Genomic DNA, 26934 nt, shown 5'->3' with positions numbered 1-26934 from the left:
GAATATCAATACTAAAGCAGTCTTGATATTTGTGGATGCAGAGAAAGCCTTTGACAACATTTCTTGGAGTTTTATGAAGAAGAATCTACAGGGGGTGGGGGTAGGTCAAGGTTTTGAAAATGGTATAGGTGCGATTTATTCAGAACAAAAGCCAAAATTAATTGTGAACAATGTAGTGACAGAAGAGTTTAAGATTGAGAAAGGGACATGACAAGGTTGCCCAATTTCTCCATTGCTCTTTATATCGGTCCTTGAGGTTTTGTTAAATATGATTAGAAAGGACCAAGAGGTTAAAGGTATACAAGTGGGAGCTAAACAGTACAAACTGAAAGCATTTGCTGATGACTTAGTATTGACTTTACAGGAGCCAGAATCTAGTACTAAAAGGGTATTGGAACTGATTCAAGAATTCGGACAGGTAGCAGGTTTTAAGTTGAACAAGATGAAAACTAAGGTTTTAGAGAAAAACTTAACTGTGAATGAGAGAGAGAAGTTTCAGGAGGAGACAGGACTAACATTGGTTAAGAAAGTGAAATATTTAAGGGTTAACATGACTGCCAAAAATGTGAATTTATTTAAGGATAATTATGAAAAATGTTGGATTGAAGTGAAAAAGGATTTAGAAATATGGACAAACTTGAAGTTGTCATTGTTAGGCCGAATTGCTGTGATAAAAATGAATGTGTTGCCAAGGATGTTGTTTTTGTTTCAAACATTGCAAATTTTGGATAAGATGGATTGTTTCAAGAAGTAGCAGAAAGATATTTCCAGATTTGTTTGGCAGGGCAAGAAGCCTCGAATAAAATTTAAGATATTAACTGATGCCAAAGAAAGAGGTGGATTTGCCCTGCCAGACCTTAAACTTTATTATGAATCAGCTGCTTTTTGCTTGCTGAGAGAATGGCTGCTTCTTGAAAACACTGACGTGTTGGATTTAGAAGGCTTCAATAATGCATTTGGCCGGCATGCATATTTGTGGTACGATAAGGTAAAAGCACATAAAGCGTTTAAAAATCATATTGTTAGAAAAGCATTGTTTAATGTTTGGATAAGATATAAGGATTTCTTAGAAAACAAAACCCCAAGATGGTTGTCACCAATGGAAGCGAAGGCACAGAAAAAACTCAGTATGGAGGCCAAATGGCCGAAATATTGAGAAATTCTGGAACAAGATGGAGACAGAATAAAATTGCAGAGCTTTGAAAAATTGAAAAACAGAGTGCGAGATTGGCTTCATTATTATCAAATAATGGAGGCATACAATTTGGACAAAAATGTTGGTTTCCAGGTGGAAAAATCAAAATTGGAAACAGAATTGTTAGATTCAAAAATCAAGAATTTGTCAAGAATGTATAACTTGCTGTTGAAATGGAACACTCAGGATGAAATGGTGAAATCAGCTTTGATTAAATGGGCACAAGACGTTGGACATAACATAATGATGGCTGACTGGGAACAGTTATGGACCACAGGTATGAAATTCACGGCATGTAATGCCCTAAGAGAAAATTTAATGAAAATGATTTATAGGTGGTACATGACACCAGTCAAGCCTGCAAAAATTTACTATTTGCCCGACAATAAATGTTGGAAATGTAATGAGACTGAAGGTACATTCTTTCACCTTTGGTGGACATGCCCAAGGATTAAGACATTCTGGGAGATGATTTATAATGAAATGAAAAAGGTATTCAAATATACCTTCCTGAAGAAACCAGAGGCCTTTCTCCTGGGCATGGTTGGCCAATTGGTGCCAAAGAAGGATAGAACTTTTTTTATGCAACAACAGCAGCAAGAATACTCATCGCGAAGTATTGGAAGACACAAGATTTACCCACCGGGAAGAATGGCAGATGAAGTTGATGGACTATATGGAACTGGCGGAAATGACTGGCAGAATCCGAGACCAGGGAGAAGAGTCGGTGGAAGAAGACTGGAAAAAGTTTAAAGACTATTTACAGAAATACTGTAAAATTAATGAATGTTAGAAAAACGTTGGAATGAAGTTATATGGCTTTAGTAGAAATGTTATAAGGAATTAAGTATAAATAGATTAATAGAGTATTAAAGGAAAAAATAAGGTTAGAATATGTTAAGATAATTATAGGATAGAAAACAGAGGAAGATGGAAAGAAATTGCTGAAACAATTAATAGAAGTGGAATACAAAAAGGGAGGTGTGAGGAGGTCGTTGAAATAAGTGAATGAAAGATAAGATATTGAAATTGTTTGATGTGTTTTAAACTGTTTTTGTTTTGTTTTGTTAGTTTAATGTGTTAGTGTTATGTAGTGTTTTTGTACTGTATTGTATTGTTTATTTTTTTTGTAGTGTTTAAATTGTTGGAAAAGTAACAAATATCATTAAAAAACAAAAACAAAGGCAAACACACCGCACTGCAGCCAACCACAGACAAGCCACCACACCCTCTCCCCCATAATACATCTTACTACCAAGGAATTGTAATAAACAATTAGAAAGAGAACCTACCCAGTTGATGCTGACACAAAGCCCTGCAGGTACACTATACAAAAGAATATGTCTCCCCACCCCACCCCTGCTCTCCCCCCTCTTCTTCCCCAACCTTTTACCGTACTCAACACTAATGTCTCACAACAAATGTAACTGCTTTGTAAGAAAGACTGTACAACCTGGGGGAAAAGACAAGGCATGCACTTTGGTAAACCAATAAAATCTTTTTTTTAAAAAAAAGACATCTGAAGGCAGCCCTATATCAGGAGGAAAACACTTGATGTTTTATGTTTCAAGGTATGCTGAAAGCCGCACAGAGTGGCTGGGGAAACCCAGCCAGACGGGTAGGGTATAAATAATAAAATTCTTATTCTTATTCCTATTCTTATTCTTATTACTAGTTTCAGTAGAGAAAACTGAGCTGTTTGCACATTCAAGTACATAGAGATGCTGCGTCCAATGGAGTGCTCACTACAGCAGCAAGAGACTGTCAGAATGAATAACACCAAGTATTTTCATATTATTTTACACTTCCCATTCATTTCAGTGCTTCCTGCAGAATGTTCTTGTTGACTGGGCTTAGTATATGAGATCTGTGAGTCTCCTGTTCACTCATCCTTAGTGACATCTCAATCCACCATCTACAGTGACCATATGATGTCCCACCACCTCCCATTGGGCTGCCTCTGATGGCATTGGGCATCACACCTGTATGTCAGCATTGGAGTCATGAAATGAAAAGAGATAGATGACATAAAAATAGGTAGTGTACATGGAATAGATCACTCTTCTTCAACCTTGTGTCTCCAGAGGTTGTTGAACTACAACTACTTTCATTCTCAGCAAGCATGGGCAATAGCCAGAGATGATAGGAGCTGAAGTCCAATATCATCAAGAGACCCAATGCAAAAGATGCTTTGGCTTCTATGGGGAGAGACAAGAACCACATGTGTGAGGGAATCTGATGGAAGCAGGAGGGAAGGGTTGCCTGGCATGCTCTTATTCTTATTCTTATTATTCTATCCCGCCCTTCATCTGAGAATCACAGGGCAGTTGACAATATAAACAACAAAGGAGTGCGTAACCATCTAGCTTACAATGAGGGGATATAGCTCAGTAGCAGAGCTCAGCTTTCCATGCATAAGGACACAATTTAATTGCTAACACCTCCAGTTCAAAGAGCCCCAGTTGAATGAGAGAAAAACACTTTGAAGGGCAAGAGAGAATTTTTGCTACTCAGGGTAGACTGTAGTTAGATAGAAGGGCTAATGGTTTGAATCAAAGGAAGGGATATGTACATCCACAATCCTCTTTCTATACCCTGCACAAGTTTCACATTATATCAATTCAGAAACTTATACCAATTGTCCAAGGCACTGCTTCACAAGGGAGCAGATTTTGGGCTATAGTGGGATGACACTGACATAGCACTTTGCTTATTCTGAGACTTGAGGACTTTAGCAAAACAGATCCCCCACCCTGTAATTTTTTATAATTATCGATCAGCATCACTACTTCTAAATGTCACATGGGAAATCATACGCCAGGCACAACAACAGCCACAGAAACAGCCCTTTCCAAATGTGAGGACCCTGTGTTGTAGTCTATATAGGCACCTGTCCTATCAACTTACATGAATCCAGTTAGGGAGGTGGATTTGGGGCTGGTGCATAGCTCCTTGCAGCCAAGTTTCCCTATAACTTTAGCCAAGACTGAAATGCTGTTGATAACTAAATGTAAACATGATGACCTCCAGCTGCAGTTCAGCACAAAAATGGTTAGTGCTCCACCTGCTTTTCCTGCTGTTGGAGCTGCATTGTTCTTCTAGCAAGTATTTGAACTCTTCCACAAGCAGATTGAGACAAACAATTCAAACCAATTCACTTGGTCCTCCAGCAGACATGATCATTGGTGAATTCATATCCGTTACGCAAGGAAACTTCAGAATGCATGAATTTACGGAAAAACCCAAAACCTCTTCGTTTACTGCTAAGTAAGTAGTTATTTATTTATTTATTTATTGGAGAATTGTCTGCTGGGCCCACTGATCATTCTTGATGAAATAAACGACTGCATCAGCTTCTCCTTTAATCCTTCTAGGATACATTCAGGCTTGTGTCCCACCACTTGAATTAGCTTCTGTCATTCCACTATGTCCTCCTCACGGGACCACTGGTGCCCATGCAGAACACGTGACCATTTTGGGAAGGCTGGAATGAAGTAGAGAAAGGGGAACCAGCAGCAATGACCACCACCACCCTTAACTTCACTCATAATCACACAGAGAGAGAGAGAGAGATACACATACCGTACCTCACAAGGACACTGTAGGACAATACAGCCTGCAAACTGCAGCTCCCTCCTCTTCCCTGAAAGTGCAAAAATCTGCATGCATAAACCCAAACATTTGGAACACATTTACTTGAAAACAAGTCCTTTCATTGTGGTCAGTGAGTTTCTTCTTTGGTAAAAGAGCAGAGGACAACCAACTCTTAAGCATGGGCTTCAGAATCCTGTTGGAAACCATGGGGATTTCAAAGAGCTTAAGTTTGTTTCCTGGATTGCCCCTGCTTTTTGCCCATATGGGCTCCATCCACAACCTAGTTCAGGTTTTCAAGCCGCTTGAAACCCATAGATTTTGCAACCCATCCCTACGCCAAGTACGCCTCACTCCCCCCCCCCCAGCATGCATTGGCTTCTAACCGAAAAGGGCAAACCTACTACTAAATATCCCATGGGAAATCAGATGCCAGGCACAATAACAGCCACAGAAGCAGCCCTTTCCAAATGTGAGGACCCTGTGTTGTAGTCTGTATAGGCACCTCTCCTATCAGCTTACATGAATCCAGTTAAGGAGGTGGATTTGAGGCTGGTGCATAGTTCCATGCAGCCAAGTTTCCCTATAACTTTAGCCAAGACTGAAATGCTGTTGATAACTAAATGTAAACATGATGACCTCCAGCTGCACTTCAGCACAAAAATGGTTAGCGCTCCACCTGCTTTTCCTGCTGTTGGTGCTGCATTGTTCTTCTAGTAAGAGTTTGAACTCCTCCCCATGCAGATGGAGACAAACAATTCAAACCAATTCATACGGTCCTTTGGCAGACATGATCATTGGTGCATTTATATCCTTTACACAAGTAGACTTCAGAATTCAGAAATTAACGGAGGAACCCCAATCCTCTATGTTCTCTGCAAAGTAGTTATTTAATGGAAAATTTTCTACTGGGCCCACTGATCATTCTTGAGTTAATGAAATAAACAACTGCATCAGCTTCTCCTGTAATCCTTCTAGGATACATTCAGGCTTATGTCCCACCACTGGAATTATGTGTCGTCGTCCCCCCACATAACGGATCACATGACACAGTGCATGCACACCATTTGATTTGCAATGCTTTCGGGGGGAGAGGCTTTCTCCAATATTTGGGGGGGGGGTCCCTTCAGCCCCTAGGAGTTGGATCCTATGCCTGTAATCCCATTCATGCTTATTGGGGAAGCAAAATGCATTGAATAAAAAAAAGAAAAGGAGGGATTTGCTCCCCAAGTACTTTTTTAAAAGGCATGCAGCAGGGTAAGGAAAGATTGGAGTGAGCTGAGCTGGTTTGCAAAGAGACCCAGAGCAAATGGATCATCCTATCCCAACAAAATAAATGGAGCCTGGGTGAGACAGACCCTGCGTTCCCCAGAAGCAATCTGCTCTGTCATTTGCTAATGGCTTGGAGTTGCATTAAATCAGCAGTTTAGAAAACTCAGCATGCAGAAAGCAGTGAGGGGGGGATACTGCAGATATTGCTCATCTGCTGTTTCTCTGTCTGTTCCTGGAGCTCACTACTGGCAGTCCAAATGTAGCAGGGAGAGAGAGGGAGGGAGAGAGAGAAAGAAAGACCATCCCAGTCCTACCCTCCTATCTCTCTTCCTCTCTTACGCTGTGATTCAAGGGCTGGTAAAAAGCCCTTGTGTTTTGGAGCACACTGGTATACTCAATGGTTGTTCTACAGGTTGAATTGAGAACACATTCCCATGAATACTTCATGGTTCAGAAATGGAAGGGAGGTGTGGTGGACAAAGCAGCAGAACGAGAGGTAGGCATGGACATTGCGTATAAGAAAGAGGCAAAAGGGGTTAACAGAAGAATTTAACAGCTTTTTATTTCTGGGTTTCCCATATCCAAACCCACCAATTCATCCACAGCACAACAATGAATCCCTTTGAATTCACCATTTACATAAATCTAATCAAAATCTATAAGGAGACTGCTCCAGTTTCATTAGTTTGAATAGAATGTTCCTTTCCTATGGGTTGCAACATTCAAGGTACATGGATTCTCAAATCAAAACTGAAACACAGTTGTTTCTCTTCCGCCAGTGTTGCAGTCATTCTTTGTCTCATTGCAGAGTCCTCCCGAAAAACTACCAGCATGTTCTTGCCTTCATCTTTGCCATGCAAGAGATCAACAAGAATGCCAAATTCTTCTCCAACATCACACTGGGATCAACATTTTATGAGAATGCTTTTAATTCTTTGCTAACTTGTTGGAACACTCTCACTCTTCTTGTCATGGGACAACGAAATCCCCCCAATTACCACTGTAATGGGGAAGATAAATTAATTGCAGTCGTTGGAGGGCTCACCTCCCAAAACTCCATTCAGATGGCCAATATATTAAACACCTACAAGATTCCACAGGTATGTGTGTAGATACATAGATACAACTACAAGGGCAGACATAGACAGAAAACCCCGAAAAGCATCCAGCTTAGCTCTCAATCCCGTTACATTATGTTTTCTACACTTGTGTCCTACATTAGACTTGATATGGGTACATGATTATGTTAAAGCCTCCTAGCTATGTGTTGCCAACACTGCCGTCTCAAGTAGCATTGGGATTTGGGAAGGGGGGATAAACCCATAATACTAATAATTCAAGCTCTGGTTCTTACAAACCTGGCCATTCCACAAATCATGTAATCATAGGAGCATCCAGCTTCCTGCTTAGAAACTTGTCCTGGCCTGGGACTTAAAATGCCAGGGGTGTATACTTACAAAAGTAAGACCAGGTGGATAACTACCACAATACAGAAGTATTCTTTCTAGGAACAAATAGACAGTCTTTGGATTCTTAAAAATAGAATGCCTTTCCCTTTAGCTCAGCTATGGCTCCTTGGATCCAGGGCTGAGTGACCAAAGGCACTTCCCTTCCTTCTTCCAAATGGTCCCCAATGAAGAAGCTCAGTATGATGGCATTGTCTGGCTGCTCAGGAAGTTTGGGTGGAACTGGATAGGCCTCCTTGTTTCAGATGATGACAGTGGAGAAACCTTCCTTCATACTCTCAGACCAAGGCTTTCCCAAAATAATCTTTGTATTTCTTGGACAGTGGTGATCCCACTAGTGACAACATATTTATCTCATGATCTTCTTAATCAAAAATTGAAACCAATTTTGTTTGCTCTCACAAGGAGGGAAATGAATGTGATTCTTGTCTACGGAGACAATCAGTCTCTAGAGGCTTTGAGGCTGGTTTTAATCTCCTGCGAGGTTTTCTTTATGTACCCTCTGGAGAAGGTGTGGATTACAACATCTCAATGGGATTTCACTGCAGTGCTGGCTGGAGACAAATTCCCTTCAAAATCTTTCAATGGCACCTTGTCATTTACACTCCATTCAAATTCAATTCCAGGGTTTCAGGACTTTCTACAGACTATAAATCCATGGCAGCCAAACCTTTATTTCATCCAGCAGTTCTGGGCCAGTGCATTCCTCTGTTCATTCCCAGATCACAATCTAATTGACACAACTTATGAACCCTGCACTGGGAGGGAGAAGCTGGAGAAACTCACTGGACCCGTGTTTGAAATGGAAATGTCCAGCCAGAGCTACACCATCTACAATGCCGTCCATGCAGTAGCACATGCTCTCCATAGCATGTATTCCTCAAGAACCAAACAAAAAGTACTGGGTGAGAGACGGACGCAGCCAAAAGTTCAGCCCTGGCAGGTACTGTCAACTACTCTCCTCAATGTTAGAAGCACAGGAGTTATTATTACTGGTTCATATGTTTCACAGCTGAGCCCTGGCATGGAGGAGAGGCCTTGAATTAATCTATCCCAGGATTCTCCTATTTGGAGCTGCACAAGGGCCAGGAGTGTCCTCTGTTATAAGAACTGAGTTGGAACCTCAAATGTATGCCATATAGCACTGTGGCAATTTAGAGTAGACAGTTTTGAGCTACAGAGACCAATGATTGGACTCAGCACATGGCAGTTTCACATGTTAATGAAGTATATATGATAAAATGTAGTAAGAATCCAAAGGTCCACTTTGCAAACGGAAGAGAGAGTGTGTATTAGCTACAAGGTCTGTCTTTTTTCCTCTTGCAATCTAGCTCCACTCCTTCCTGAAGAACATCCACTTCAACAACAGTGCTGGGGAAGGAATCTCTTTGGATGAGAAGGGGCATCAGGCAGGTGGCTATGATCTCCTCAACTTGGTCACATTTCCCAATGAGACCTTCCAGAGAGTCCGAGTGGGGAGGGTGGACCCTCAGGCCCCCCCAGGAAAAGAGTTCACAGTGGATGGAAGTGCCATCGCATGGAATCCCAAGTTCAAGAAGGTGGGTGGGACTATTTCTTGTTTTAATCATCATCCATTAACATCTTTTCTAAGAAGATCAGGCGATCCAGGAAAACAGAAATGGCTACAAAGTGTGAGGAGAGAAGCTCTGGTATTCACTGATGAAATACTGTTTTTGTTTCTTTTGTTCAAATTTGTTGATCCAAAGCTAGTTTGTGTTGAATGGTTTATTTAAATGTAAAGGTTCATCATTGTTGCACCCGATGTGTATGTCTTTAAGGGGCCAGAGCAAGGGCCAGAGTAAGATAACGAGACCCAGCTTTACAGCTGTGAAGCATAGCAGGTGCTGCTGAGTTGTATTTGATTAAGGTGTGTCAGCATTTGGGTGTAGTATATAAGGAGCAGCACCTAGCTCTCCCATTACCCTGGGGGATGGGTTGGTGGTTGGGTCTGGTTTGGTTGTTAATGTACTTAGTGTAAAAGGAGTTTTTGTTTTTCTTATTAAAACCTAGTTTAAGTTATTTTTGAGTCCTTTATTTTTTAATGCATGGTCTCCCCAGCAAGCTCTCTGCAGCGTTACCATACTGCAAACAGCCAACAGTTTGAAGCTAATTTGGAGCTCAGTGTTCAGAACAAGGTATTTCTGAGTAAGGAATCTGCCAGTGTTCAAAGCTCTTGAAAAGGGACTGTTGTCCTCCAAAATGCATTGTTGGCAACAATCTCTGCCATGCGGAGCCCAAGTAGAAAGAAAATCATCCACCACCTGAAGTGTGTGGTCACTAATGTTAATGGATGGAGTGCCGGTGATATCCTGTTCCAGGATGTTGGTCTCCATCAGGCTGATGGTGAGGCCAAACTCCATGCAGGCTTGGCCATAATTTTTGTTTTTGTTTTAAATAAATCTTTATTAATTTAAAATACAATCATACAATAAAGGTAAGTACAAAAAAATTAAGCACAAAAAAGAAAAAAAGAAAAAAGGAGAGAAAAAGGGATTCGTCACCTCAAAAAGGACGAAATGGGGTTTAAAAGCAACAAGAAAAGAAAAAAGGACAATTAAAAGAACCAAATATTTATACAACATCATGTCTTTTCCAATAAAGTTTTCTGTAGAAGACTTCCAATCATTCTCATTATACTTTTTCTATTGTCTTGATTTTGTCGCACAGGTTTTTTTATATCTTTTTCCATATATTCCTCTAAGAAGTTTAGTCCATTTATTTATTGTACACAAATATCATTCAATTCTGCTATGATGGTATCATTTTTAAAATATAGTCTTATATATTCCTTAAATATTTTCCATTCTCCGTATACTTCTTGATTTAAGGCTCCCCTGATTTTTCCGGTCAGCTTTGCTAATTGGAAATACTCTGTCATGAGTGTTTGCCAATCTGTTATTGTTGGTGTTGTTTCCAACTTCTGGTTACAAGTATTCTTGCAGCCGTGATTGCGTACATAAACAGTGGTCTTGTGTTTTGCTTGATTTCTGTTGGCAATATTCCTAATAGGAAAATCTCTGGCCTTTTTTTGATTGTAAGTTTAAATAATTTCTTAAATTCGTCATATATGTTATTCCAAAATTCTCTTAAAATTATGCAGGTCCACCACATGTGATAGGAAGACCCTATTTTTGGGATGAAAGCATCCATGCTAAGGAAAGGACTAATGTTCAGAAGGCTACTGAACGCTGTGCTGTCATATAGATGGATTGAATTTATATACCGCCCTGTTCCCAGAGGTCTCAGGACGGTTCCCAGAATAAGATCAATGTATAAAACCACAAAATACATAATGAATACATACATAATGCATAATGAAAATAAAAAACCCAATAGCCCCCCACAAAAAACCCTGTACATTTTAAGAGGGAATAGTTATGTCCATTTCTACAGCTATGGCAGTTATGAGCAGTCTAAACAGTTAGAGCAGCAGGAATGTTCTCTTGTGCTGCTGTCAGTCTGTAACAGTATTTATCGTAGATTAAAATCTATGTAAGATGTATTAGCAATGTAAGTAGCACCTACCTGCATTGTATATATTAATCTGAAAGTTCAAGTACATTTGGTAAGAAGGAGAAGCAGCATCTGCTGCCGGCTCCCTATTTCAGCTCTCCTCTCCCTCCAGGAGGGAATCAGCATTGGGTTGTGAGGAATCAATCAAGAGGGAGAAGGTTGGCACTAGCTTCTCTTTGCCATTCAGACATGTGCTGGGCTGGCCAAATGGTTAAGTGACAGCACAAAGCATCTTTATTGGGGGGCCTGATGCTTGCCCAGGGAGCAAATGCTTGACAGCCATCCTCTAAATTCAGTCCTGTGACCTTTCTGCTGCAAAGCGGATGTAGATGACAATAAGATTTATTCCATTCAAAATCCCTTGCTTGTCATTACCACTAGATGCTGCCCATTTCCACCTGTATTGAGAGCTGCCACCCTGGACAGAGTATGTTTCCACAGCAGGGAAAGCAAATCTGTTGCTATGACTGTGTTCAGTGCCCTAAAGGGAGGATTTCAGTCCAGAAGGGTAAGTGAAGGAACCCAAGTCAACTGGTATTCTTCCTATCCAACTTCGACATTCATTTCTTAGTCTTATTATGTCTGCTTATTTTCTGTCATAGATGCCAAGCACATGTGTTTATATGTTACTGATACATATTGTCCTTTCCTCTCTCCTCCCCTGTGGATAGCCATTCAAGAGTATATTGTGTGAAATAACATCCACATGGGAGTAACCACCATTCAAATCAGGATGACATACATCTGGAAAGAAATAATTAGGATTGCACTCCATAGATTCCCTTTTTGTCAGCATTGAACCTGCAGCCAGCAGATTTTCATCTTCTGTGATTAACAACTAGTGAAGAATTTTCTCTATTGTATCCATACAGCTTCAGTCCTTGGGAACAGTTATTTCTTGTCAAATATAGATTTTCCCAGTGAGCAAATGACAGGCTACCTGGCTGTTTCATCCACTCCCAAATTCAATTATGGAAAGTGTAAAAAAAGAAACACTTGGGCCAGAAGGCTTGAAATGCAAAGACATGGGGCTGGATGCAGAAATAGGCATGTTTAAGGGGGAAAGACTGAAATCAATCAGTATACTCTAACCATGACAGATAAATATGAATGGATTGATTAGTACAGCTGAGATGCTCATGGAGGAACCATCACTTAGTTGTGAAAGTAGACTTTGGTTCATTAGCTCAGTAATATGTTTTGTGTACAGCATAACAGACGGTATCAATAATATTAATAAGTATCGCTTCAAAAAATGCTAAAAACATGCTTCTCACTTTCAGATGCAGATCAGTGTGAGAAATGCCCAGATGATCACTACCCAAATGCCTTTCAGGACCAATGTATTCCGAAAAAAATAAGCTACCTATCCTATGAGGAGCCCTTGGGGGCAATTCTGGCCTCCTTGGCTCTCCTGCTTTCTCTGGTCACAGTTGTTGTGATGGGGACCTTCGGTCTGCACTGGAACACTCCCATTGTCAGAGCCAACAACTGGGGCATCACCTGCACCTTGCTCTCTTCTCTGCTTCTCTGCTTTCTCTGCTCCTTCTTATTCATTGGCAGGCCTACAAAGGTGACCTGTGTCTTGAGGCAAACCGTCTTTGGCATCGTCTTCTCCATTGCTGTTGCTTGTGTGTTAGCCAAAACCCTCACTGTGGTTCTGGCATTCATGGTGACCAAGCCTGGGAACAGCCTGAGGAAATGGCTTGGGAAGAGGCTGGCGGGATCCCTTATCAGCTTCTGCTCTCTCATTCAAGCTGGCATCTGTCTTGGGTGGCTGGCATCCTCTCCCCCATTCCCAGAGTTTGACCTGCACTCCCAGGATGGGCAGATCATAGTGCAGTGCAATGAAGGCTCCGACATCATGTTCCACCTTATTCTTGGCTACATGGGTCTTTTGGCCATTGTGAGCTTCTCTGTGGCTTTCTTTGCCAGGAAGTTGCCTGATACTTTCAATGAAGCCAAGTTGATTACCTTCAGCATGCTGGTCTTCTGCAGTGTTTGGCTGTCCTTTGTCCCCACTTATCTGAGCACCAAAGGGAAATACATGGTGGCTGTGGAGATCTTCTCCATCTTGGCCTCTACTGCTGGCTTACTGGGTTGCATCTTCCTCCCCAAAATCTACATCATTATACTTAGACCTGAGATGAACAGTAAAGAGAGATTAGTAAGGAAGAAGGATGACCATAGTTGAGAGGGTGAAAGAGATGCTGTTAGCCAAGGACCTTATGTTCTGGCAAGGAGATGTTATTTCCTTTGCTTTTATTTTGATCATCATTTCTTTGTTTGTATGTTCCATCTTCTATGCCATCCAAGGAGTACATAACTCTCCCTCTCTCGCTATTTTTTTCTCAAAAACTCTGTGAAGAAGCTTAGAATGAGAGATGCCATCTTCCCCATGGCTGAATGGGGATTTCAACCCTAGTTTCTCAGGGCCTTGGACAACACACTCATCGCTACACATTAAGCTGGGGCCATGAGGTATTTATGCTTCTTTTGTAAACTTTGCTAAATATCTGCATTTTTGGCCTGCATTTCTATACCCTCAAAAGACACACACAGTAAGGAAAATTAACCCTCTGCTCACCTGCTGCTGAGCAGAATGTGCAATGCTGTTACTTACTGTGATCTACTTCTCCAGAGTGTTGTCTGTGTGGAGAAACATGAGAATTGATTCAGGCCCACATCCACGTCAGGCCTTCCTCAGGTCAGGTTGTGGCTAATGTTTTCAATATCCGTTCATTTTTAAATGCAATCCTTATTTTCCTTTTGTTTATATATTTGTTCATTAAATTCATGTTACAGTAATCACAATGTGCAAATATTGTACATGGGTTCCATGATTGTACCATTATTCCAGGTATACAGCACAGTTAAGAACACAGTTGTGTGCTCTTAAGAGATCTCTGGCATATTAGAGAGGGAGGTTTGGAAGAGAAATTCTTATTCTCTCTTTGCAGAGTTAGCACAATGGAGATTGCTCCAAGTATATTAACATTTGGTTTGATTTGCATCTGCCCTCATTCAGCTTTAAACAGATATTCCCCATAAATATACTGAGGCTAGAATAAATCACAGACACTTAACTTTGCAAATAAGTGACAATTTTACTCAACAAATGTCCATCCACTGGATAGTAAAAGTCAAAAAAAAACAACAACTTCCCAATGATTTAAAAAGAGGAAAAAATAGCATTTCTTCACAAATGGAATCACACAATCCTTTTGCTAGCTTTTAGAGAGAAACTTCGTTCACAAGGCTTTTCTTCAGCTGGGAGCAATAGCTCGGCTAACAGCGTCTTCCAGGAAGACAGAGGGAGGGAGGAAGCAAATGGTTGAAGCAAAAGCTTCAAGACCTGCAATACTTAGACTTAATCAAATCCATTAGTTTGATCCCCCACCCACCCCTATGTTCCTTAACATCTACATGAAACCATTGAGCAGGTTCTTCAGGACTATTGGAGTAAATTTGTCAACAATATACTGGTGAAACACAGCTCTATTTTTCCTTTACATCTGCAGGTGTGGTTGTGGATGTCTTACCTCACTAGTGGACTAGTTTGGAGCCAATAAACTGAAGCTCAATCCAAATATGACTGATAACGATTAGTGAACAGTTGCCCAAACCAGATGGATGAGAGGTGGCCTGCTCTTGATTGGGCTCCACTCCCTCTGAAGGAGCAGGGGTACTTCTTGATCCATTGCTGTCATTCGAGGCTCAGGTGGCCTTGATGGCATGGAGTGCCTTGCATCACCTTTGGCTGGGGGCCCAGCTGCAGCCCTATCTGGACAAGGATATCCTAACTTTATCAGCCTGGATAAGTCAGTTGCTTAGACTGTGGTGCTGATAGCACCAAGGTTGCAGGTTTGATCCCTATTGTCACGGTCCGGGTTACAGGCTGTCGGAGTCCCGGCTTGGTACGTTGGGACCGGGGTAGAGGTAGGGAAGCAGGAATCAGAGGTCCAGGGGTCAGGAAGCCAAGAGTCCAGGCCAAACTCAGGAAGGCCCCAGTCCTGTGAGGCCCTAGCAGTTACAGGACCTGGCTCCTGCATGCACTCCTGACACCTGTGCAGGATGCAGGTGGTTGGACTAGATGATCCTCAGGGTCCCTTCCAACAATTCTATGATTCTATTAAACTTCTTTTTCCTATCCTCCTGGAACCTCTAGGTTGGATTATGGCAATGTGTTATACCTAGGGCTACCTTGAAAGACAATCAGAATCTTAAGCTAGTGCAGAATTTCATGACTAGGTTCTGTACTGGGGCAAGACATTTTACGCATATACTGTAACACCAATCCTGGCCCAACTGCACTAGTTGCAGATTACTTTCCAGGTACAATTCAAAGTGCTGGTTTTGACCTGTAAAGCCTTGAAGGGCTCAGGACTGCAGAACCTGAAGGACCTCTCTACTTATTTAAACCAATTCAGATGCTGTGATCATCATCCAAGGCCCATTTTTTGTGCCTCAGAGAGTGGCAACACAATAGTGGGCCTTTTCTGTGGTGGCTCCCCACTTGTGGAATGCTCTATCCAGAGAAGCTCACCTGGCAACTTCATTACATATTGCTACATGCCATCCCATTCCCCTAGCATTGTGAGATTCCAAGGATTCCAAACGCATTTCCTTTGGAATGAAGTACAGCAGAGACTGTGGTGTCTTTATTATATATGGTTTATTTACACACATAAACAACCTGGAGGGGTTCAGAGCATTAACACCCCAAGAAGGCCTTCTTTCTCTCATAGCCGCACACTTGGATTCAAACAGAAATCAAGCACCGCTTTGCCTCTCTGTCTTCCCAGCATGCAACTTTGCTTCCAGTCTCCAGCTCACATAACTCTCAACTCTGTGTTTGTCTTTCTAACTACCCTAGAGTTGAAAGAGGGAGGCCCACACCTTTGCTGTCTCACACAGAGCCATTCCCTTTGTTTCCTTAATAACCCATTACCTAATCTGGCTTTAGAAAATATGAATCCTTGCTTCAGTTTTTACTCTTGCTGGACCTAGGAATTAGGAATGAGATGTCTCTTAGCTTACAGACTACCTGCTCAAACACATGAAATGTAAATAGGTTGAAGGTCCCAGGACAGTAGTATCCATGGAATAGATCTTTTCTTCACTACTCTTCATCCCCAGGAAGCATGGGCAGTGACCAAAGATGATGGGAGTTACAGTCCAATACTATCAGGGGACCCAATGCAAACTATGTTTAGGCTTCTGTGGGGAGAGACAGGAATCACATGTAGGACAGCATCTGATGGAGGTTGAAGAATGACAGGGCTACCTGGGAAGCTGTTTTGAGGAAGAGGTTAAACATATGGCTTAGAGTGAATGGCTCTTGCTCACTAGCAGAGCTCAGCTGAGATACATAAGGGATAAAGTTTTCAAAAGCCCAAGTTGCATGGGGGAAACCTCCCTTTGATACACCATGGAGCACGATTGACAGTAATTGGAGAGAAGGGATGATGGTCTGGATCAGAAGAAGGGATATGGACCTTCACAACCCTCTTTCTATACCCTGGCCAAGTCTCAAATTGAATCAATTCAGAAAGTTATACCATACATGAGAGGCACTGCTTCACAAGGGAGCAGAAATTGGGCTGTAGTGGGATGGCACTGACATAGCACTTTGCTTGTTCTGAGACTTGAGGACTTTAGCAAAACAGATCCCCCACCCTGTAATTTTTTATAATTATTGATCAGCATCACTACTTCTAAATGTCACATGGGAAATCATACGCCAGGCACAATAACAGCCACAGAAACAGCCCTTTCCAAATGTGAGGACCCTGTGTTGTAGTCTATATAGGCACCTGTCCTATCAACTTACATGAATCCAGTTAGGGAGGTGGATTTGGGGCTGGTGCATAGCTCCTTGCAGCCAAGTTTCCCTATAACTTTAGCCAAGACTGAAATGCTGTTGATAACTAAATGTAAACATGATGACCTCCAGCTGCAGTTCAGCACAAAAATGGTTAGTGCTCCACCTGCTTTTCCTGCTGTTGGAGCTGCATTGTTCTTCTAGCAAGTATTTGAACTCCTCCACAAGCAGATTGACAATTCAAACCAATTCATTCGGTCCTCCAGCAGACATGATCATTGGTGAATTTATATCCGTTACGCAAGGAAACTTCAGAATGCATGAATTTACGGAAAAACCCAAAATCTCTTCGTTTACTGCTAAGTAAGTAGTTATTTATTTATTTATTTATTGGAGAATTGTCTGCTGGGCCCACTGATCATTCTTGATGAAATAAACGACTGCATCAGCTTCTCCTTTAATCCTTCTAGGATACATTCAGGCTTGTGTCCCACCACTTGAATTAGCTTCTGTCATTCCACTATGTCCTCCTCACGGGACCACTGGTGCCCATGCAGAACACATGACCATTTGGGGAAGGCTGGAATGAAGTAGAGAAAGGGGAACCAGCAGCAATGACCACCACCACCCTTAACTTCACTCATAATCACACAGAGAGAGAGAGAGAGATACACATACCGTACCTCACAAGGACACTGTAGGACAATACAGCCAGCAAAATGCAGCTCCCTCCTTTTCCCTGAAAGTGCAAAAATCTGCCTGCATAAACCCAAGCATTTGGGACACATTTACTTGAAACCAAGTCCTTTCATTGTGGTCAGTGAGTTACCGGTAGTTCTTTGGTAAAAGAGCAGAAGACAAAAAACTCTTAAGCATGGGCTTCAGAATCCTGTTGGAAACCATGGGGAATTCAAAGAGCTTAAGTTTGCCTCCTAGATTGCCCCTGCTTTTTGCCCATATGGGCTCCATCCACAACCTAGTTCAGGTTTTCAAGCCGCTTGAAACCCATAGATTTTGCAACCCATCCCTATGCCAAGTACGCCTCACTCCCCCCCCCCCAGCATGCATTGGCTTCTAACCGAAAAGGGCAAACCTATGCATGTCTACTCTGAAGTAATCACCACTGACTTGTAAGTGGCTGCAACCAGAATGCAGCTTAAATCATATTTCTGTGAGAGCCACTTTTATGAAAGCCAATGGTATGCTTCCTCTCAAATATTTGGATATAACGGATCACATGACACAGTGCATGCACACCATTTAAATTGCAATGCTTTCGGGGGGAGGCTTTCTCCAATATTTGGGGGGCTCCCCTTCAGCCCCTAGGAGTTGGATCCTATGCCTGTAATCCCATTCATGCTTATTGGGGAAGCAAAATTCATTGAATAAAAAAAAAGAAAAGGAGGGATTTGCTTCCCAAGTACTTTTTTAAAAGGCATTCAGCAAGTTAAGGAAAGATTGGAGTGAGCTGAGCTGGTTTGCGAAGAGACCCAGAGCAAATGGAGCATCCTATCCCAACATAATAAATGGAGCCTGGGTGAGACAGACCCTGTGTTCCCCAGAAGCAATATGCTCTGTCATTTGCTAATGGCTTGGAGTTGCATTTAATCAGCAATTTAGAAAACTCAGCATGCAGAAAGCAGCGAGGGGGGGGATACTGCAGATTTTGCTCATCTGCTGTTTATCTGTTCCTGGAGCTCACTACTGGCAGTCCAAATGTAGCAGGGAGAGAGAGGGAGGGAGGGAGGGAGGGAGGGAGAGAGAGAGAGAGAGAGAGAGAGAGAGAGAGAGAGAGAGAGAGAGAAGGAAAGACCATCCCAGTCCTACCCTCCCATCTCTCTTCTTCTCTTACGCTGTGATTCAAGGGCTAGTAAAAAGCCCTTGTGTTTTGGAGCACACTGGTATACTCAATGGTTGTTCTACAGGTTGAATTAAGAACACATTCCCATGAATACTTCATGGTTCAGAAATGGAAGGGAGGTGTGGTGGACTGTTGGGTTGAAATAAACGACAGACGAATGGCAAGTGTCATATGGGAGGCATCTACCGAGCATGTCTCGGGGAGTCCCTTTTATTGAATATTACAGCATTGCCACATATGTGCTTGTTGCTGATTGGTTAACACAAATACAGTACAAAGGTTGCATATAGGCATCAATCATCAATAGATTAAAGGCTGGGAAAGGGAACACAGAAGTAGACAGGCATGAAAACCTCCTTATTAAACTATTACTAGTGATTGATAACCTCCTTATTAAACTATTACTAATGATTGATATAGCAAGACTTAAAAGAACATAACTATTACATTCCGTAGATGTGGTTAACCATGCGTTAAGAACAGGTCAGGGTACGATGTTTTCATGAACTCAATGTGAACTCAATGTGAACTGAACATTCTAGTCATGTGCAGAAGCAAAACTTCCCATCAGTGGACAAAGCAGCAGAACAAGAGGTTGGCATGGACATTGCGTTTAAGAGAGAGGCAAAAGGGGTTAACAGAAGAATTTAACAGCTTTTTATTTCTGGGTTTCCCATATCCAAACCCACCAATTCATCCACAGCACAACAATGAATCCCTTTGAATTCACCATTTACATAAATCTAATCAAAATCTATAAGGAGACTGCTCCAGTTTCATTAGTTTGAATAGAATGCTCCTTTCCTATGGGTTGCAACATTCAAGGTACATGGATTCTCAAATCAAAACTGAAACACAGTTGTTTCTCTTCCGCCAGTGTTGCAGTCATTCTTTGTCTCATTGCAGAGTCCTCCCGAAAAACTACCAGCATGTTCTTGCCTTCATCTTTGCCATGCAAGAGATCAACAAGAATGCCAAATTCTTCTCCAACATCACACTGGGATCAACATTTTATGAGAATGCTTTTAATCCTTTGCTAACTTGTTGGAACACTCTTGCTCTTCTTTCCATGGGACAACGAAATCACCCCAATTACCACTGTAATGGGGAAGATAAATTAATTGCTGTCGTTGGAGGGCTCACCTCCCAAAACTCCATTCAGATGGCCAATATATTAAACACCTACAAGATTCCACAGGTATGTGTGTAGATACATAGATACAACCACAAGGGCAGACATAGACAGAAAACCCCAAAAGAGCATCCATGTTAGCTTTCAATCCTAATACAGTATGTTTTCTACACTTGTTTCCTACATTAGATTTGGTATGGGTACATGATTATGTTAAAGCCTCCTAGCTATGTGTTGCCAACACTGCCGTCTCAAGTAGCATTGGGATTTGGGGGGGGGGAGGAGAAACCCATAATACTAATAATTCAAGCTCTGGTTCTTCCAAACCTGGCCATTCCACAAATCATGTAATCATAGGAGCATCCAGCTTCCTGCTTAGAAACTTCTCCTGGCCTGAAACCTAATAACACCACGGCTATAGACTTAGAAAAGTAAGACCAGGTGGATAACTACTACAATACAGAAGTATTCTTTCTAGGAACAAATGGATGGTTTTCAGATTCCTAAAAAGAGAATGCCTTTCCCTTTAGCTCAGCTATGGCTCCTTGGATCCAGGGCTGAGTGACCAAAGGCGCTTCCCTTCCTTCTTCCAAATGGTCCCCAATGAAGAAGCTCAGTATGATGGCATTGTTTGGCTACTCAGGAAGTTTGGGTGGAACTGGATAGGCCTCCTTGTTTCAGATGATGAGAGTGGAGAAACCTTCCTTCGTACTCTCAGACCAAGGCTTTTCCAAAATAATCTCTGCATTTCTTGGACACTGGTGATCCCACTGGTGACAGTATTTTTACCTTATGAGCTACTTCAAGAAAAATTGAGACCAATCATGTATGTTCTCACACGGCAGCAAATGAATGTGATTCTTGTCTACGGAGACAATCAGTCTCTAGAGGGTTTGAGACTGATTTTAGTCTCCTTTGAGGTTTTGTCTATGTACCCAGTGGAGAGGGTTTGGATTACAACAGCTCAATGGGATTTCACTGCAGTGCTGGTTGGAGGCAATTTTCCTTCCATATCCTTCAATGGCACTTTGTCATTTACACTCCATTCAAATCCAGTTCCTGGGTTTCAGGACTTTCTACAGACCATAAATCCATGGCAACCAAATCTGTATTTCATCCAGCAGTTCTGGGCCAGTGCATTCCTCTGTTCATTCCCAGATCACAATCTAATTGACACAACTCAGGAACCCTGCACTGGGAGGGAGAAGCTGGAGAAACTCACTGGACCCGTGTTTGAAATGGAAATGTCCAGCCAGAGCTACACCATCTACAATGCCGTCCATGCAGTAGCACATGCTCTCCATAGCATGTATTCCTCAAGAACCACACAGAACGTACTGGGTGAGAGACGAACGCAGCCAAAAGTTCAGCCCTGGCAGGTACTGTCAACTAATCTCCCCAATGTTAGAAGCACTGGAGTTATTATTACTGGTTTATATGTTTCACAGCTGAGCCCTGGCATGGAGGAGAGGCCTTGGAGATTTTCGCAGTTGAGCTCTATCACTGGGAGAGACTTGATCTCAGTGAAAGACCAAATGCTTTGCAAGCTGCACATTCAAAGTTTGTTAAATTAATCTATCCCAGGATTCTCTTACTTGGAGCTGCACAAGGGCCAGGAGTGTCCTCTGTTATAAGAACTGGGTTGAAACCTCAAATGTATGCCATATAGCACTGTGGCAGTTTAGAGTAGACAGTTCTGGGCTACCGAGACCAATGATTGGACTCAGCACATGGCAGTTTCACATGTTAATGGGGGAATTTTTTTTGAAGTACCCGGTATATATGATAAAATGTACTAAGAATCCAAAGGTCCACCTGCCAAATGGAAAAGAGAGAGTGTATCAGCCTACAAGGTCTGTGTCTTTTTTCCTCTTGCAATCTAGCTCCACTCCTTCCTGAAGAACATCCACTTCAACAACAGTGCTGGGGAAGGAATCTCTTTGGATGAGAAGGGGCAGCAGGCAGGTGGCTATGATCTCCTCAACTTGGTCACATATCCCAATGAGTCCTTCCAGAGAGTCCGAGTGGGGAGGGTGGACCCTCAGGCCCCCCCAGGAAAAGAGTTCACAGTGGATGGAAGTGCCATCGCATGGAATCCCAAGTTCAAGAAGGTGGGTGTGACCACCTTTTAATTTATTTTTATTCCCAGAATAAGATCAACGTATAAAACCACAAAATACATAATGAATACATACGTAATGCATAATGAAAATAAAAAACCCAATAGCCCCCCACAAAAAACCATGTACATTTTAAGAGGGAATAGTTATGTCCATTTCTACAGCTATGGCAGTTATGAGCAGTCTAAACAGTTAGAGCAGCAGGAATGTTCTCTTGTGCTGCTGTCAGTCTGTAACAGTATTTATCGTAGATTAAAATCTATGTAAGATGTATTAGCAATGTAAGTAGCACCTACCTGCATTGTATATATTAATCTGAAAGTTCAAGTACATTTGGTAAGAAGGAGAAGCAGCATCTGCTGCCGGCTCCCTATTTCAGCTCTCCTCTCCCTCCAGGAGGGAATCAGCATTGGGTTGTGAGGAATCAATCAAGAGGGAGAAGGTTGGCACAAGCTTCTCTTTGCCATTCAGACATGTGCTGGGCTGGCCAAATGGCTAAGTGGCAGCACAAAGCATCTTTATTGGGGGGCCTGATGCTTGCCCAGGGAGCAAATGCTTGACAGCCATCCTCTAATTTCAATCCTGTGACCTTTCTGCTGCAAAGCGGACATAGACGACAATAAGATTTATTCCATTCAAAATCCCTTGCATGTCATTACCATTAGACGCTGCCCATTTCCACCTGTGTTGAGAGCTGCCACCCTGGACAGAGTATGTTTCCACAGCAGGGAAAGCAAATCTGTTGCTATGACTGTGTTCAGTGCCCTAAAGGGAGGATTTCAGTCCAGAAGGGTAAGTGAAGGAACCCAAGTCAACTGGAATTCCAATCTTCCTATCCAACTTCAACATTCATTTCTTAGTCTTATTATGCCTGCCTATTTTCTGTCATAGATTCCAAGCACACGTGTTTATATGTTACTGATACATATTGTCCTTTCCTCTCTCCTCCCCTTTGGATAGCCATTCAAGAGTATATTGTGTGAAATAACATCCACATGGGAGTAACCACCATTGAAATCAGGATGACATACATCTGGGAAGAAATAATTAGGATTGCAATCCATAGATTCCCTTTTTATCAGCATTGAACCTGCAGCCAACAGATTTTCAACTTCTGTGCTTAACAACTAGTGAAGAATTTTCTCTATTGTATCCATACAGTTTCAGTCCTTGGGAACAGTTATTTCTTGTCAAATATAGATTTTCCCAGTGAGCAAATGACAGGCTACCTGGCTGTTTCATCCACTCCCAAATTCAATTATGGAAAGTGTAAAAAAAAGAAACACTTGGGCCAGAAGCCTTGAAATGCAAAGTCGTGGGGATAGGCATGCAGAGATAGGCATGTTTAAGGGGGAAAGACTGAAATCAATCAGTATACTCTAACCATGACAGATAAATATGAATGGATTGATTAGTACAGCTGAGGTGCTCATGGAGGAACCATCAAATGACAGGCTACCTGGCTGTTTCATCCACTCCCAAATTCAATTATGGAAAGTGTAAAAAAAGAAACACTTGGGCCAGAAGGCTTGAAATGCAAAGACATGGGGCTGGATGCAGAAATAGGCATGTTTAAGGGGGAAAGACTGAAATCAATCAGTATACTCTAACCATGACAGATAAATATGAATGGATTGATTAGTACAGCTGAGATGCTCATGGAGGAACCATCACTTAGTTGTGAAAGTAGACTTTGGTTCATTAGCTCAGTAATATGTTTTGTGTACAGCATAACAGACGGTATCAATAATATTAATAAGTATCGCTTCAAAAAATGCTAAAAACATGCTTCTCACTTTCAGATGCAGATCACTGTGAGAAATGCCAAGATGATCACTACCCAAATGCCTTTCAGGACCAATGTATTCCGAAAAAAATAAGCTACCTATCCTATGAGGAGCCCTTGGGGGCAATTCTGGCCTCCTTGGCTCTCCTGCTTTCTCTGGTCACAGTTGTTGTGATGGGGACCTTCGGTCTGCACTGGAACACTCCCATTGTCAGAGCCAACAACTGGGGCATCACCTGCACCTTGCTCTCTTCTCTGCTTCTCTGCTTTCTCTGCTCCTTCTTATTCATAGGCAGGCCTACAAAGGTGACCTGTGTCTTGAGGCAAACCGTCTTTGGCATCGTCTTCTCCATTGCTGTTGCTTGTGTGTTAGCCAAAACCCTCACTGTGGTTCTGGCATTCATGGTGACCAAGCCTGGGAACAGCCTGAGGAAATGGCTTGGGAAGAGGCTGGCGGGATCCCTTATCAGCTTCTGCTCTCTCATTCAAGCTGGCATCTGTCTTGGGTGGCTGGCATCCTCTCCCCCATTCCCAGAGTTTGACCTGCACTCCCAGGATGGGCAGATCATAGTGCAGTGCAATGAAGGCTCCGACATCATGTTCCACCTTATTCTTGGCTACATGGGTCTTTTGGCCATTGTGAGCTTCTCTGTGGCTTTCTTTGCCAGGAGGTTGCCTGATACTTTCAATGAAGCCAAGTTGATTACCTTCAGCATGCTGGTCTTCTGCAGTGTTTGGCTGTCCTTTGTCCCCACTTATCTGAGCACCAAAGGGAAATACATGGTGGCTGTGGAGATCTTCTCCATCTTGGCCTCTACTGCTGGCTTACTGGGTTGCATCTTCCTCCCCAAAATCTACATCATTATACTTAGACCTGAGATGAACAGTAAAGAGAGATTAGTAAGGAAGAAGGATGACCATAGTTGAGAGGGTGAAAGAGATGCTGTTAGCCAAGGACCTTATGTTCTGGCAAGGAGATGTTATTTCCTTTGCTTTTATTTTGATCATCATTTCTTTGTTTGTATGTTCCATCTTCTATGCCATCCAAGGAGTACATAACTCTCCCTCTCTCGCTATTTTTTTCTCAAAAACTCTGTGAAGAAGCTTAGAATGAGAGATGCCATCTTCCCCATGGCTGAATGGGGATTTCAACCCTAGTTTCTCAGGGCCTTGGACAACACACTCATCGCTACACATTAAGCTGGGGCCATGAGGTATTTATGCTTCTTTTGTAAACTTTGCTAAATATCTGCATTTTTGGCCTGCATTTCTATACCCTCAAAAGACACACACAGTAAGGAAAATTAACCCTCTGCTCACCTGCTGCTGAGCAGAATGTGCAATGCTGTTACTTACTGTGATCTACTTCTCCAGAGTGTTGTCTGTGTGGAGAAACATGAGAATTGATTCAGGCCCACATCCACGTCAGGCCTTCCTCAGGTCAGGTTGTGGCTAATGTTTTCAATATCCGTTCATTTTTAAATGCAATCCTTATTTTCCTTTTGTTTATATATTTGTTCATTAAATTCATGTTACAGTAATCACAATGTGCAAATATTGTACATGGGTTCCATGATTGTACCATTATTCCAGGTATACAGCACAGTTAAGAACACAGTTGTGTGCTCTTAAGAGATCTCTGGCATATTAGAGAGGGAGGTTTGGAAGAGAAATTCTTATTCTCTCTTTGCAGAGTTAGCACAATGGAGATTGCTCCAAGTATATTAACATTTGGTTTGATTTGCATCTGCCCTCATTCAGCTTTAAACAGATATTCCCCATAAAAATACTGAGGCTAGAATAAATCACAGACACTTAACTTTGCAAATAAGTGACAATTTTACTCAACAAATGTCCATCCACTGGATAGTAAAAGTCAAAAAAAAACAACAACTTCCCAATGATTTAAAAAGAGGAAAAAATAGCATTTCTTCACAAATGGAATCACACAATCCTTTTGCTAGCTTTTAGAGAGAAACTTCGTTCACAAGGCTTTTCTTCAGCTGGGAGCAATAGCTCGGCTAACAGCGTCTTCCAGGAAGACAGAGGGAGGGAGGAAGCAAATGGTTGAAGCAAAAGCTTCAAGACCTGCAATACTTAGACTTAATCAAATCCATTAGTTTGATTCCCCCACCCACCCCTATGTTCCTTAACATCTACATGAAACCATTGAGCAGGTTCTTCAGGACTATTGGAGTAAATTTGTCAACAATATACTGGTGAAACACAGCTCTATTTTTCCTTTACATCTGCAGGTGTGGTTGTGGATGTCTTACCTCACTAGTGGACTAGTTTGGAGCCAATAAACTGAAGCTCAATCCAAATATGACTGATAACGATTAGTGAACAGTTGCCCAAACCAGATGGATGAGAGGTGGCCTGCTCTTGATTGGGCTCCACTCCCTCTGAAGGAGCAGGGGTACTTCTTGATCCATTGCTGTCATTCGAGGCTCAGGTGGCCTTGATGGCATGGAGTGCCTTGCATCACCTTTGGCTGGGGGCCCAGCTGCAGCCCTATCTGGACAAGGATATCCTAACTTTATCAGCCTGGATAAGTCAGTTGCTTAGACTGTGGTGCTGATAGCACCAAGGTTGCAGGTTTGATCCCTATTGTCACGGTCCGGGTTACAGGCTGTCGGAGTCCCGGCTTGGTACGTTGGGACCGGGGTAGAGGTAGGGAAGCAGGAATCAGAGGTCCAGGGGTCAGGAAGCCAAGAGTCCAGGCCAAACTCAGGAAGGCCCCAGTCCTGTGAGGCCCTAGCAGTTACAGGACCTGGCTCCTGCATGCACTCCTGACACCTGTGCAGGATGCAGGTGGTTGGACTAGATGATCCTCAGGGTCCCTTCCAACAATTCTATGATTCTATTAAACTTCTTTTTCCTATCCTCCTGGAACCTCTAGGTTGGATTATGGCAATGTGTTATACCTAGGGCTACCTTGAAAGACAATCAGAATCTTAAGCTAGTGCAGAATTTCATGACTAGGTTCTGTACTGGGGCAAGACATTTTACGCATATACTGTAACACCAATCCTGGCCCAACTGCACTAGTTGCAGATTACTTTCCAGGTACAATTCAAAGTGCTGGTTTTGACCTGTAAAGCCTTGAAGGGCTCAGGACTGCAGAACCTGAAGGACCTCTCTACTTATTTA

Source organism: Podarcis raffonei, chromosome 13, assembly GCF_027172205.1.
Source record: "Podarcis raffonei isolate rPodRaf1 chromosome 13, rPodRaf1.pri, whole genome shotgun sequence".
Lineage (NCBI taxonomy): Eukaryota > Metazoa > Chordata > Lepidosauria > Squamata > Lacertidae > Podarcis > Podarcis raffonei.
The sequence above is the reverse complement of the archived record's forward strand: the minus strand, read 5'-3'. Positions refer to the sequence as shown.